Below are 8824 nucleotides of genomic sequence, written 5' to 3'. Positions count from 1 at the left end.
TTGGTGCAGTGAGCAGGGTCCTTCGAGTTCCGACTGAACACAGCTGCAGTGGAGATGCTTTGGAATTGGGGCAGGAAATCGAGTGCAGGCAGGGAGAACAAGATCTGCGGGTGGACTGACGAGAGTGCAGGGTTCGGGAGCTTGGCAAGCATGCTGGCGGACCACGGCAAACTGGTAGACTGGTCCAAGCTCCTGGATCCACATCTTGAGAAAATAGGTCACCACGTGTGGTCCCACTTCAAGAAGTCGGGGTTCCCAAAATCTAAGGGGAATCAGAGGGTGCCTTTTGGCTGCCAGTGTTTCTCCTGAGAAACCAATGTGAGATCATAGAAAGGAAAGATTTGGAGAGGGCCCAGGAAAATAAGGAGATAAAGGTGGTCCAGCAGCGCTGCTGTGCACTGCAGGAGGCAGCGCAGACTCCCCCAACCTGAGCCACTGATGTCGAGATGAGAGGGACAGAGGAAGCCAACAGGCATGCCAATCAAGGTCTGACTCCTCCCCCACACTCCCAGTGAGTGAGTTTGTACTGGCCATGGAGCGATTAGCTGAGGCCATTTGCCAGGATTCAGGCATTAAAGGTTTCAGAACAGGCCAGGAAGAGCATGAAATCAATTTATTTGCAGAAGTTGTTCTGATATATCTGACAGACCCAACACACTCATTGCCCAAGTTGTGCTCCACCCTGGAGGACTATGGGGACATCTCTGGGTATAAGTTCTTTTGGGATATGTGCAAAATCATGTCACTTAGGAAGGGGGATTAGAGCCAATGTCAAGAAAATAGTCAACAAATGTGGCGGCAAAATGGGATCAAATATCTAGGAGTTAGAATAGATATCAACGAGTAATTTAGACCAGCTGAATTATTCTCCCCTTGCTTGGGGAAATTGAGGAGGATTTAAATGGTTGGATGTCCCTGCCCATTACACTAGGGGTGTCACAGAGAGGGGAGGTGTCACAGAGGGGGGAGATGATGACACAGAGGGGGTGATGATGTCACTGCATGGGGCAGCCATAGCTGAGTCGTGCCATGGCACAGCAACAAAAGAAAGATGTCTCTCCTGGAAGGGGATTCTGGCCCACGTGTCGGAGTAGGACGCTGTCTCATCCCAGGGACCCTCTGATCAACAGGGTTGTGTTTGGAAGCACCCTGCACCCATGGGTGAGATAAAGAGCCTGTTACATGCTCCCCTACTGGGACAGAGACTCCTCTGGCACCATCCTTTACCCAGTGTGGGCGGAGAGAATGGAGGCTACATTTAATCCCCTCTCCACATCCTGAGTGCAGGGCACTTTATGAGGCAGCTGGAGGGGACTGTGGAGGGGAGAACAATGGCATGTGAGGGGATAAAGGGATGGGGTCTGTAGGACAGGAGGGGAGAACAAAGGAACGGGGTAGCACCACAGGCTAATGTCAAGGGAGATTGGATCAGAGATAGGGGACATAGGGTTGAGCTGGGGGGATGGGGTGCGAGGGGACGGAAAGCACTGGGGAAACCATGGGGGTGGTGTTGGGTGGGGGATGAGAGTGTGGTAGAGGATTTGGGGCAGGGGAGAGTGTGAGGTGTCTGAGGGAGAAGAGAAGTTGCGAGGGGGATGGAAGGCAGACCTTTCAACAGAAATGGGACAGAGCTCCCCCTCCACCTGGAATGGGATCTGTCCACTGAGAGACAGGACCGCTCCTCCACCCACCCCCTCCCCCCCCGGGTTACAAGATCCCTTCCACCCTTGCATACACCCCCACACCCCCCCAACTGGGATAGGATTCTTTCCCCCAGTGGACCTGGATCAGGGTGCTAGAAAGTGTTTCTGCTGCGGCGGACCCAACAGAGTTGAGCGGTGAAGCGTGGGGCTCTCTCCGCACCACCTGCTCCCTCAGGCGACGAGGTCTCGCTTGCATCATGGAAGATCACGGTGTTGCTGAGATTCTAGGAATGTGGAGGGCTTCTGGTAAACCCGTGGTGGGGTTCAGAGTGCTTCATCTCCCCGGGACGTGCTGAAGGTCAAGGATGACCCGATCGTCTCATGGAGGGAGGGTTATAGACAGTCTGAGGAGAGGGATCAAAGAGGGACCTGGGGTGGCAATATTTCTACTGAGAGAAGCTGGAACGAACCACCAGAGGATCAATTCTGACATTTAGGTGACCCTTGGAAGGGAGTTAGAGGGAGGGGTAGAGACTAACTTGGACAGCAAGGCTGGGTTGTGATAAATGACCTGTTGTGTACCCTCTGGGTGTGTAAATGCTGCTGCTTCTGCCCCAGAGGACATGGCAATAAGGTCACAACAGAGGTGGCCACACCGTGTCATGGACCCAACGTCCCCAAGGTGGTGTCCTGCACAGATGTTAAAATCATCGACAATGGATCTTTCGGTGTGGTGTACCAGGCAAGGCTGGTGGACTCCGGAGAGCTGATTGCCATCAAGAAGATCTTGCAAGACAAGAGATTCAAGGTGAGGTGGAGGAGCAGTTGTGTGGAAATGAAAAACCCTGATATTTAAATTTAGGGCCTACAGCACGTTCACAGGCCCTTGCGACACATGAGCCCGTTTCACACAATTACACCCAATTGACAAACACCCCAAACACATTTTTGAAGGGTGGGTGGAAAGAGGAGCATCTGACAGAGACCAAAGCAGCCATGGGGTTTGGAAACAGAGAAAGTCACACAAACCCACAACAGCAGCCCCCCTCCCCACACACAACCCCCCACCCCACACACACACACTCACACACACACACACACACACACACACACACACACACACACACACACACACACACACACACACACACACACACACACACACACACACCTGGCAAATATCAAAGATTTTCTGCAAATTCATTGTTTAGTAGAAGCTGGGAAAACAATCATAAAAACTGAAATGATACTTCATTGAACCCCCTGACAAGTCCCCACTCCAGCTACACGAAAAGTCCCCCCCACTGACTCTCGAAAAGTCCCCCACTTCGGCCTCCCTTGGAGTTCCCCACCTCTGACCTCTTGACAAATCTCCTCCCCGCCTCCCCCCTCAACTTGGACAAGATGCCCCTCAGGGCCCCGACCCATCTCCCAGCCTTGCTGATGTTCTTCTCTCGCCATAGAACCGCAAACTGCAGATCGTGCGAAAGTTGGATCACACCATCATTGTCCCTCTTCTCAACTTCTCCTCTGTAGTCAAGGTAAGATCCACCTGCACCCACCCCACCCTCACTCTGATGCATATCATTTGCTGCTACCTTCCCCATTCCTTCAATCGATCTGTCTCGCTGCAGCCTCTCTGTTGCCTCCATCCTGCCCCTCTGACCAGTGCTGACTCTTTGACGTTGGCTGCCCTGCTCCTCACCCATTAACTCATGACCTCTTGCCATTTCAACTCCAGACAGCAGCAGCCAAGACCACAAGACAAGGTCGCCAAATTCGGCCACTCAGCCCCTCCAGTCTGTTTCCCCAATTCATTTCACGAATGTACTTTCCCCCCATAACTCACTTTTGGCACCTTTTGGTGCGCTTCCAAATCAACGCCTGCTCTGAATCCTCCCAACAACTTAGCCTCCACATGTTCGACCCCAGCCAACACCCGGCTGCAAACATTTCTCATCTCGAAACGTCAATGGTTTTTCTCCCCCGGTGAATCCTTGCCTCACGAGGGAGGGCGGTCAGAGCTGCACATTTTGTGCAGACTCACCAGAAGCCGAATGATGGGGCAGCGGACGGGTCCACTACGGCCTGTTGACGCTCTGCTCGCTGAGCCGTTGGATTCATGCCATGTTGTGTTGAGCAGTGGGGGCATCAGGCCTACAGAGAGCAGGAGGGGCTGGCACTCCTGTTGGGAGAGGCACGGGGTTTTGGAGGGTAAATCCAGCTGACATGTTTGTATTGTGTCCAAGAGGAAGAGCAGGTTTATTTGAATCTGGGTCTGGACTATATTCCCAAGACGGTTCAATGCATGGTCCAGCACTTCAACAAGGCCAAGCAGCCCATTCCCATGATCTACATCAAGGTGGTTGTGGGTCTGGGTGGTCAAGTTGTCCACTGGGGCAAGCTTGGATGGTGGGGTTGGAGGATATGAAGGAGTTTACTGGCTGAGTCTCGCTGGGGACTGGATATCGATGAAGGGTGCATGAGGGTCTCAATGGGTATTGGTGAGGAGAGAAAGGGTAGTGAGGGGAGAGGGGTGGAGAGGATGATGAGGATGGATGTTGATTGGCAGGGAGGGGCCCTTCACCCACCTCCCCTTACCCTCAGGATATAGACCCGGCCAGTGTGGAGGCAGAGTGGGTCATGTTATATCGTTGTGTTGCCAGATGTTCATGTACCAGCTGTAGCAGAGCATGGCCTACTTCCATCCTCAGGGGGTTTTCCATTGAGACATCAAGCCCCAGAAGATGCTGGTAGATCCCGAGATGGCCTTCTTATTGCTCCTTTATTTCGGCAGGTAGATCCACCCATGTCTGTCCGTTCACCACCTCAACGCGGTCCTGATCCCTCTCCACAACACGGCCTTGTCCCCTCCCCACCAGCTCTCACCCCTCCCCCACCAGCTCTCTCCCCTCCTCCCTCTCCCAACTTGCCCCTTCCACAGCTTAATAACTTATTCTAAATAAGATTGTGGGGGCCTTAGATGGAATGAACAGCCAGAAACCTTTCCTAAAGTGTCAGGTGCAAATCTCAGAGAGCATCCGCTTCAGGTGAGGGGAGATTTTTTTTATGCAGAGAGTTGTGAGAGCTTTGAATGCGTCACCGGAGAAAGTGGTAGCGGTTGGTAGAATAGGTACATATAAAAGTCTCTGAGACGAGCATGTGGATGTAAGGGAACAAAATTTTTACATGATAGAGGAATTTGGGGATATGGCGAGAAGGCAGGGTAGGTCGAGTTTGGTCATAAATTAGATCAGCCATGATCGTATTGAATGGCGGAGCAGGCTCGATAGGCCATTTTTGTCCTATTCCTGTTCCCACTTCCTATGTTCCTATGGGTGTGGTACAGGTAAAGGTTGTGGAGAACATTTACAAAGGTCAGTACAGCCTTTATGGGCCAAAGGGCCTGTACTGGGCAGCAATGCTTGATGTTCTAATGGATGCGGAAGCTCTGGGAAGGGGTAAGGGAGGGACTCGCCAGGAAGTCTGCAGATTCTGGGGCCGAGGGCAATGCCCAAACATGCTGGGCAAACTCATGGATAGTTTTGTGAGGAGCAGGTCCTGCTTCACGAGTCAAATTGAGTTTTTAGAGGAGGTGTCAAAGGAGATAGATGAAGGTCAAGGTCTGTATGTGCTGCACAAGGATTTTAGTAAGGTGCTTGACAAGATCCCCACGGAGGCCTCATTCAGAATGTCTGGAGGCATGGGATCCATGGAGCCTTGGCTGTGTGGATTCAGAATTGGCTTGTCTGCAGAAAACAGAGGGTAGTAGTAGATGGAACAATGACTAGTGGCGCTCCAAAGGGATCTGCTCTGGGACCCCTGCTCTTTGTGATTTTTATGAATGATGATGGGAGTGGAAGGGTGGGTACGTCAGGGGATCACACAGAGGTAGAGATGTTGTAGACAGTGTAGAAGGTTGTCGTAGGTCATCCAGTTTGCAGAGAAGTGACAGATGGAGTTCAATCCTGTAAATCAGATGTACTTAAATAAGCAACTGGTCCAGGTTTATTTCCAGAGTAATTTTCAAGGGCACGAATAACAGTTATTCCAAAGAAGGTTGGAGCCCCATTAAAAGTAGCTTCATATAGACCAATATCTTCATTGAATGCGGATTACAAGAATGTGTGGGCAGAGCACTTGGTTAATGGCAGGATTATGAACAGTGTGCAGGACAGAGAAATATTTAGATCCTGCTCCATATATCACTCATTGTTGCTGTGCAAATTGAGAGGGAGTTTAAGATGGTGTATTGTGTGCTGGCCTTCAGGAGTCAGGGGATTGAGTTCAAAAACCGAGAGGTATCGTTGCAGATGTATAAAATTCTCGTCAGACCACACTTGGAATATTGTGTGCATTCCTGGGGCGAGAATACCAGAGGACGTCTAAATAAGGTGAGCTGAGGGAAATTTAGGCAAGACGTGAGGGGTACATTTTATTCACACAGAATGTAGTGGGTGGCTGGAATGCATTGTCGGGGTAGTAGCGGAGGGTTGTCCAAAAAAGACATGAAAATGATTTTAATATGGACAGGAATTCAAGAAAAATGGAGAGTACTGGTGTGAGGGAGGGGAGGGTTCAGGGGTAGGGGGGATGATGGGGGAAGTGTTGGGACCCTCCAAAGTCATTGTGTTCAGGCCTCAGAGACAGTATCTCTATCACTCGTATTTCTCTTCCCAGGAGAAGGAGCGATCTCAGAGACAAGACACGAGTCCAGAAGAACCTCGCATCCCAGCTGAACAGAGGACGGACAACATCATGATGGCCTGAACCCCTCCCCGTCGTATCCCTCTGGCCCTGCCAACCCCATTCCCTGCCTCTTCCATGTCCCTTCACCCACTTCCCCTCTTCTCCTCTACCCTCCTCCATCCCAACCCCCTCCCGCTCATCTTCCCCTTCCCCTGCCCTCACACCTATGCCCTAACCCCAGCCCTCCACTCTTCACCTCCCTCTTCCCCTCCGCCCTTCCCTTCCCCTTTCCCCCTCCCCTTCCCCTCCCCCATCCCCTCCCCTAACCCTCCCCCTTCCCCTCCCTTTCTCCTCCTCCCCTTCCCCTCCCCCTTCCCTTTCCCCTTCCTACCCCTAACCTAGGGGAAGGAGGGGGAGGGGAAGGGGGTAGGAGAAAGGGGGTAGTGGAAGGGGGTAAGGGAAGGGGTTGTGGTAAGGGGTAGGGTAGGGGGTAGTGGTAGGGGGTGCGGGGATGGGGAAGGGGTAGGAGGTAGGGTTAGGGGAAGTGGGTAGGTTGTAAGGGATAGGGTAGGGATAGTGGTAGGGGGTGCGGGTATGGGGAAGGGGTAGGGTTAGGGGAAGGGGGTAGGTTGTAAGGGATAGGGTAGGGGGTAGTTGTAGGGGGTGTGGGTATGGGGAAGGTGTAGGAGGTATGGTTAGGGAAAAGGGATAGTTGTAGGGGGTGCGGGTATGGGGAAGGGGTAGGAGGTAGGGTTAGGGGAAGGAGGTAGGTTGTAAGGGATAGGGATAGGGTTTAGTTTAGGGTTGGGGAAGTTGGGTAGAGTTAGGGTTAGTGTTAGGAGACATGGGGTAGGGCTATATCTTGGTTTATGGTTAGGTCTATAGTTCGGGGAAGTGGGCTTGTGTTAGGTATAGGGGAAGGGGGTAGGAGCAGGGGGGTAGAGGGGGAGTGAGGTTTGGGGTTTGGGGATGGTGGGTAGCATTAGGGTTGGGGTTAGGGGGTGGCATAGGCGTAGGAATAAAGTTAGGGTTAGTGGATGGGGTGGGGGTAGAGTTAGGGGACGTGGAGTGGTGGTAGGGGGTATCGGTAGTGTTAAGGTTAGGTTTAGGATTTTGTTAGGGGTTAGGGTTAGGAGTAGGAGGAAGGGAAGGGGGAGGGGAATGGGGGAGGCGAGCGGGGGACGGGAACTGGGGACTGGAAGGGGGAGGGGATGTGGGAGGGGAACGGGCAGTGGAAAGGGGAGGGGAACGGGGTAGAGGAAAGGGGAGGTGAACGGTGGACGGCATCCCTAGCCCCTCCCCTCCCCTTCCCTTCCCCCACATTTCCCCTGCCTCTCCTCTCCTCCTTCCAGAAGAAGCTGGGCCTCTTTCCGTCCAGAACCTCCCTGTGGTTTCAGAGCCTCCGTTTCAGGAAGTGCCTTCGACGCTTGCTGCTGGACAGACATCTTGTCTCTTGATTCATTCTGTACCGTTGATAATAAATTTAAAAATGATTGGGTTTTTTAAAGCTTGAACTCAAAAGCTGGTCCAGATAGAGAAAACATAAACAGGCCCTTCAGCCCCTCTCTCCTGCTAGCTGAGCTGTTGTAATCAGTCCATATTCCTCTCACCCTTTTCATTCTTAGCTCCCATCCAGCTCATGTTGCCTTGTTAATCTCATGGCCTGTGGGAAGATGCTATTTCCCTCCCTGGCTGCTCTGCTTTTATTCCTCCATATCTCCTTCCTGATGGCAGGGCGACAAAGATGCTCTGTGCTGGATATCTATGAGTCTATTTACAGAGCCCATCCCTGCAATCAATCAGGGGACCGTTGCCTTGAGGTGGCACCCATGTTGCCTCTCCCTCAGCACTCTCAGAACACTACTGCACCCTCCTTCCCCTCCTTTCCCAGGTCTCAGTAACCTGCTGACAATTCCAGTCAGCTGCCATGTCTATACCCTGCCCCACCTAAACCGATGGATCGACCAGCGCCTTCTCCCCTGAAGAGTTCGAGGAATCCACTCTCTTGCAATGTCCTGCTATCGAATGCCCTGCATCCTCCTTCCCACTTGGTTCCTCCTGTTATCAGGCACCTGGATGGACCCCACCCTGTTGAAACTACCCGTGTTCTCACTGATCTCTCTGCGCCTCTGCCCTCCATCCAGGGGTCTTGGATTTCTTGTGGGGGTGGTGGAGAACAAAGCACCAACTTAAGGAGATGGGGAGCAGTACAAAGACCCCCAGGTCCAGGAGACAGGGAGAACCACACAGATACCCATCTCTGTCATTCGGGTAAAACCTGATTATCAGGTGCAATGTGCAAGGAACTTTCGGTCCTGCTGCACGTGGGCCAGGTTTGGCCCATCCCCACACCACCACCCTGTCAATTCCCAAAACAAATTTCCTATTCATGTGGGGGTCCAAAATGGATAGAGTCTGGAGAAGGACCGTGTACATCATCAATCAATGGGGACAAGGGTGTAACCAGCATGACCATAATTGTGTGTGGCTGT

At 52.4% G+C, this 8824-nt stretch overlaps 1 long non-coding RNA gene across 1 annotated transcript; it reads left to right on the top strand.

Moving 5' to 3' along the window:
- Positions 1-1538: 1538 nt before the first annotated feature.
- Positions 1539-6767, top strand: LOC138745163 (uncharacterized). Its single transcript, XR_011346078.1, has 3 exons — positions 1539-2451; positions 3107-3184; positions 6324-6767. It is a non-coding gene; the product is annotated as an uncharacterized lncRNA (long non-coding RNA).
- The last annotated feature ends 2057 nt before the right edge of the window (positions 6768-8824 follow it).

This window comes from Narcine bancroftii, chromosome 11 (assembly GCF_036971445.1).
Source record: "Narcine bancroftii isolate sNarBan1 chromosome 11, sNarBan1.hap1, whole genome shotgun sequence".
Classification (NCBI taxonomy): Eukaryota; Metazoa; Chordata; class Chondrichthyes; order Torpediniformes; family Narcinidae; genus Narcine; species Narcine bancroftii.
This window is presented reverse-complemented; position numbering and strand designations above follow the sequence as displayed.